Genomic DNA, 6,253 nt, shown 5'->3' with positions numbered 1-6,253 from the left:
ATTCCAGACTACTTCATTGAGATGAAGTGATATGGGTGCCTATAGTGTTCCTTTAACATTACACACAAACTCACAACTGCTTTCAAACATGAACACTGTACAGATAAACTGACCTGCATTCCAACACTACACACAAACACATAACTGCTTTCAAACACGAACAGTACACAAAAACCCATTACTCCATTTAAACATGAATACTGTACTGTATTGTGTAAACACACCTCTGCATGCAAACAATAAGTTACAAACACATCCCTGCATTAAAGCCCTAACACCACCCTCAAACATTCCACTGAATTTAAACAACAGCACTACACACAAATACACAAACAGTCACACACATATTCCATAGAAAAGTACACCTATATTCACACGCAGGCACTCCTCACAAATACAACCCTGCAAGGATGTCCAAATGGTAGATCCACAGGTTATAAAGCATTGTGGGAGTTTTAAGACAGCTGTGGATCTACCTGTTGGCCATCCCTTATCTACAAGGGAGACAACTTTGGCACCAGGGCACTGTCTACATTAGTTTGCTACTGTCCAAACAGTAAGCCCTTGGGGCAGCCACCAACCAGTCACCATGTAAGTATGTGAGGATAAACAAAGTACCTTCCAGACCTGACACTGCAGATGTAGGAATCTGTTAGTTGATGGCAGTGCAATAGGGTGGATTCCCCTAAATGGTCTCCCAGAGAGGCTTGGACAATAAAATCTCAAAGTCTTGATTTGCTTGTGTGGGCAGAGGCCTGCTTCCTGTCTTAACTTGTCAAACTGTTGGAAAGAGAGTTCTTGACCCATACATTTCTGTTGAGACTCCAACTTCATGTAAAAGTTTGTGCACAAGTGGTCAAAGGCCTCCAGAAGCTCATACGTGCCTCCGTTGGCAGTCCCTGCCTTGGGGCCTCTACCAATTCGATTGCAGCCGCCATTCTGAAAAGGTGAGGACAAACAGATTATTAATCTTAGGCCCACAGGAGTTTACTAGCTTAAGTGCGACTAAGAAGAAGTGCTAGAATAACCACACCGGCGTGTGGAAGGAAATGAAGATCTAAGTGGAGATTTCTGAGTCCTGATAGACTGAAGGCAAGGAGATTGGCTGCCTCCCTCACACCTATGTCCCAAGAAAATTCTGCCAAATATGCTCAGAAATCCTTCTAAAGCGCTTCCTCGTTGAGCTTTCAAGGTTGCTGAGTAGACCCAATTGGTCTCTTTGGGAAAGCATTGGATTGTCTAAGACCATCAGGATTAATGATCTGAGCTGGAGAGGCAGGGAAACTGTGGAAACACAGGCATGGGGAGAGCGAAAAGATAAGTAGAACTCTTTATTTCTTTGATTTAGGTGGACAGGAAACTAAATACTCACTAGAACACTATAGGTTAGAAATAAATGTTTGTGTTCCTTTAAAAAAATAAGTCTGTACAAGAAATTATATTGTATACTGTTTCTTTGTGCAGGATTTGCATTTGTGAGAACTTCATGGTGTATTTCTGTTCTACCATTTACACACAGTACAAGAGCACCATTTACTGGTCCAAACTGGAACTGCCTATTATTTTACCATGGTTACTCATTACAGTGTGAATCGTCAGGAATTCAAAGTGAATTTAAAATTTCAGGCAAAAAGTGATGAAAACACAACTGACTTTAATTTAATTTAACAGCTTGGCTATTTCGGCCTAAACTTTTAAATTCAATTGACTTAATTTATTTTTTCACTTTGAATTGCGGACAAATCACGCTAAAGTGAAAAACACTAAAAAAAATGTGTGCATTCATACAGGGAGTGCAGAATTATTAGGCAAGTTGTATTTTTGAGGATTAATTTTATTATTGAACAACAACCATGTTCTCAATGAACCCAAAAAACTCATTAATATCAAAGCTGAATATTTTTGGAAGTAGTTTTTAGTTTGTTTTTAGTTTTAGCTATTTTAGGGGGATATCTGTGTGTGCAGGGGACTATTACTGTGCATAATTATTAGGCAACTTAACAAAAAACAAATATATACCCATTTCAATTATTTATTTTTACCAGTGAAACCAATATAACATCTCAACATTCACAAATATACATTTCTGACATTCAAAAACAAAACAAAAGGGGGCGTGGCTAAGCGACTGACCTGCATGGCCGCACGGTCTCAGAGCTCCGAGACACATCGCGTTCCTTACGAACTTTACCCACAGTATTACCGAACCGAGACACCGGGATAGACAGGCGGTGGACCCACGATACAACATGGGTCGAAAAAACAAAAAGATAAAGCCCGATATACCCCGATTAAGCCAAGACATTGGCGTGCTCCTGAGGCAGACACAACAGGCCGGCCGGCCCAAAATGGCCGACTACCCTGAGGCCTACTCAGACCTGTCTGAAGAACTGTCCCTGGAGGACGACGAAGACGATCTGCCGTCTAGAATGGCGCCAGCAATGAAACCGATCAGCCCAGACAAAGAGCCGGTAACAACAGCGGTGCTGAAAACTCTGCTGGCGGAGCTTCAGCACAATATCCTGGCTGACGTGGCGAACCTACGCACAGACCTCCAGGGCCTGACAGGCCGGATCGGTACCGTAGAAGCGTCCACGGAGGAGCATACACAACAAATTGCCTCCATGCAGCAAACCATACAGGGGCTCCAGAAACAGAACGCTGCGTTCGATACTAGACTGGCGATCCTGGAAGACATGCGGCGCAAAAACAATCTAAAAATCAGGGGCATCCCAGAGGCTATACCCACAGAGGAGCTGCCGCATATGTTGAGACGCCTCATGGTGGCACTGTTATCCCCAAGGCAGGCCAAATCCATGGCGATGGAGGACTGTTTCCGCATACCGAAAGCACCGAAAGCTCCAGCAGCAGCCCCGAGGGATCTAATAGTTCGCTTCCGCAATGGCAGGGATAAAGCGGCAATGCTCATGGCTCTCAAAGACCGGGACTCTTACAATTTCGAAGGATCGCAACTCACCCTTTATCCAGACCTCTCGGGAGGGACCTTGGCATGGCGGAGATCTCTCCGCCCGGTTACCACCCTCCTTAGGCAGAAGAGCATCCAGTACAAGTGGCGGCTGTCACGAACCCTCGTAGTCCTACATGGAGAATCTCAGCACACAGTCCGCGACCTCACGGAAGCTCAGGCTCTGTTGCACACAATGGGACTCACACTGGACTCGCTGCCACCTGAGGGATCCCAAAGGCCCACTCCTGCACCTCAACGCTGGGACCCGGCAAAGGTGACAACCTTCGTACCGCGGAAGTTTCCACCGATGGGTGCCGTACCGGTCACCACCTGAACTCTTCCATATGACACGGGGTACCCAACACCCATAGCTACTCTCAGTTACCCTAAACTACCACAAGTTGTATATTTGTATTCCTATTTCTTTTTGTATGTACGCACACCTCCGTGAAGCGACTATCTGACCGCGCACTAACCCCCCCATACCCGACAGAAGCACATCAACGACCGACACAAGCAGCCCTTTAGCCGGGCATCAAACTCCTGGCCCCAGCAATAGTCCTAGCGAGACTAACATACACTGACAGTGATCACCTAGACGACTAGCTCCTAGCAGGTACCCTATCTTATGAATGTGGCTAAGTGGCAAGAGATTAGCTGTCCCGATATCACCTCCACCCACAGAGCATAGGGAAGGCAGGATTCTCTAAAACTGTCATGTAACACCAACAGCATACCTGACCCATCAGTTACCCGATATGACCATTGCTATGTCACGTATGCCCTACTTGACAACACGACGTTTGACTTATCTCTCTAAAAAATTAAAAATGTGTGCAGAATTATTGTTAGCCACGTTGAAACTGTATATGATTGTTTTGCCCTGGACTGCTATTGTGGCACCAAGGGCCCGTTTGTTATTAACCGCACAACAAAAATAAAGAATATAAAAAAAAAACAAAAAAACAAAACAAAAACAAATCTGTGACCAATATAGCCACCTTTCTTTGCAAGGACACTCAAAAGCCTGCCATCCATAGATTCTGTCAGTGTTTTGATCTGTTCACCATCAACATTGCGTGCAGAAGCAACCACAGCCTCCCAGACACTGTTCAGAGAGGTGTACTGTTTTCCCTCCTTGTAAATCTCACATTTGATGATGGACCACAGGTTCTCAATGGGGTTCAGATCAGGTGAACAAGGAGGCCATGTCATTAGATTTTCTTCTTTTATACCCTTTCTTGCCAGCCACGCTGTGGAGTACTTGGACGCGTGTGATGGAGCATTGTCCTGCATGAAAATCATGTTTTTCTTGAAGGATGCAGACTTCTTCCTGTACCACTGCTTGAAGAAGGTGTCTTCCAGAAACTGGCAGTAGGACTGGGAGTTGAGCTTGACTCCATCCTCAACCCGAAAAGGCCCCACAAGCTCATCTTTGATGATACCAGCCCAAACCAGTACTCCACCTCCACCTTGCTGGCGTCTGAGTCGGACTGGAGCTCTCTGCCCTTTACCAATCCAGCCACGGGCCCATCCATCTGGCCCATCAAGACTCACTCTCTTTTCATCAGTCCATAAAACCTTAGAAAAATCAGTCTTGAGATATTTCTTGGCCCAGTCTTGACGTTTCAGCTTGTGTGTCTTGTTCAGTGGTGGTCGTCTTTCAGCCTTTCTTACCTTGGCCATGTCTCTGAGTATTGCACACCTTGTGCTTTTGGGCACTCCAGTGATGTTGCAGCTCTGAAATATGGCCAAACTGGTGGCAAGTGGCATCTTGGCAGCTGCACGCTTGACTTTTCTCAGTTCATGGGCAGTTATTTTGCGCCTTGGTTTTTCCACACGCTTCTTGAGACCCTGTTGACTATTTTGAATGAAACGCTTGATTGTTCGATGATCACGCTTCAGAAGCTTTGCAATTTTAAGAGTGCTGCATCCCTCTGCAAGATATCTCACTATTTTTGACTTTTCTGAGCCTGTCAAGTCCTTCTTTTGACCCATTTTGCCAAAGGAAAGGAAGTTGCCTAATAATTATGCACACCTGATATAGGGTGTTGATGTCATTAGACCACACCCCTTCTCATTACAGAGATGCACATCACCTAATATGCTTAATTAGTAGTAGGCTTTCGAGCCTATACAGCTTGGAGTAAGACAACATGCATAAGGAGGATGATGTGGTCAAAATACTAATTTGCCTAATAATTCTGCACTCCCTGTATAACAAATATAATTAAATTATTTAGTTTTGATAAACTGTTACAGGGAAGCTCAGCAAATATATGCAAATTGATTTTTGCGTTATATATTTTAGATATCATAAACTATGATTGATATATATATATATATATATATATATATATATATAAATAATGGAAGGGGTTTTCAATCACAATTTTTCCCCACCAAAACCTATTTGGATTTATATATATATTAGATATTTATAACTATATATATTATATATATATATATATATATTATATATATATATATATATAACTATTATAAAATATTTGGGTTTCTACTCACCTGACCATAAATTGTGTAGATTTTTTTTCAAGTTAACTATTTTGTATCAGATTCTGCAAGCTGATCATCTACTCCAACAACATCCTTTTTTTAAAAAAAAAAAAATTCACTGATGATATTCTGGTCTCTCTCTGGTCTACACCAGGTCACAGTATATTTGCAAATGCATTCTTCAACTTATATGGCCTGGTCTAAGCCCTAAACATCCAATGATGGTAAAGTCAGCAGTAACTCTTTGACATGGCTGTAACAAACTACCTAAAAAAAAAAAGCTATACAAGAGATTGAAGAAAGGACTTTTTATATGGAAACATTTATTTGCACACAATTACAGAAAACATTTGATATTTTACAATACCTATTGACTGCTAATTACACACATTCTAAAAGCCATAAATCCTACCTGCTATCCAAAGCCAAGACAGTCTCCTCCTCAGGTGAGATCCTCAATCTTGGGGGAAGATGCTTTTGCTTTGTATGCTTTTTATAATAGTGTGTGGCTTTGCAATATTTTACAAAACAACATGTGTAGTGAAACATTGTGAAGCCAAAAAAGTACAGCAAACATAATAAAAAATTATATAACTGATCTCTCTTATTTCACCTTATTGTAAAATATTTTGTTAAAATGTAATTGTTGTAAAAGTTAGAAGAAATGCCAATGTTGGTAACGTTTTTTTTTTTTTCTTTCATCTTGTTTAAATGGTAATGCATAAAGGAGTGGGGAAGGGGGGTAGTAATCAGCCAAGTCTCACTTCT

At 42.2% G+C, this 6,253-nt stretch overlaps 1 long non-coding RNA gene across 1 annotated transcript in view; it reads right to left on the bottom strand.

Moving 5' to 3' along the window:
• Positions 1-451: 451 nt before the first annotated feature.
• Positions 452-6,253, bottom strand: part of LOC134594480 (uncharacterized) — a 14,510-nt gene continuing 8,708 nt past the window's right edge. The window contains exons 3-4 of the long non-coding RNA XR_010090326.1: positions 5,495-5,578; positions 452-939 (exon numbers count right to left, since the gene is read on the bottom strand). This is a non-coding gene — a long non-coding RNA (uncharacterized LOC134594480). The remainder of the gene's footprint in view (positions 940-5,494; positions 5,579-6,253) is intronic.

The sequence above is a fragment of the Pelobates fuscus genome, chromosome 1 (assembly GCF_036172605.1).
Source record: "Pelobates fuscus isolate aPelFus1 chromosome 1, aPelFus1.pri, whole genome shotgun sequence".
In the NCBI taxonomy this organism is placed as follows: Eukaryota; Metazoa; Chordata; class Amphibia; order Anura; family Pelobatidae; genus Pelobates; species Pelobates fuscus.
Note: the sequence above shows the minus strand (reverse complement) of the source record. Positions and strands in the feature narration are given on the sequence as shown.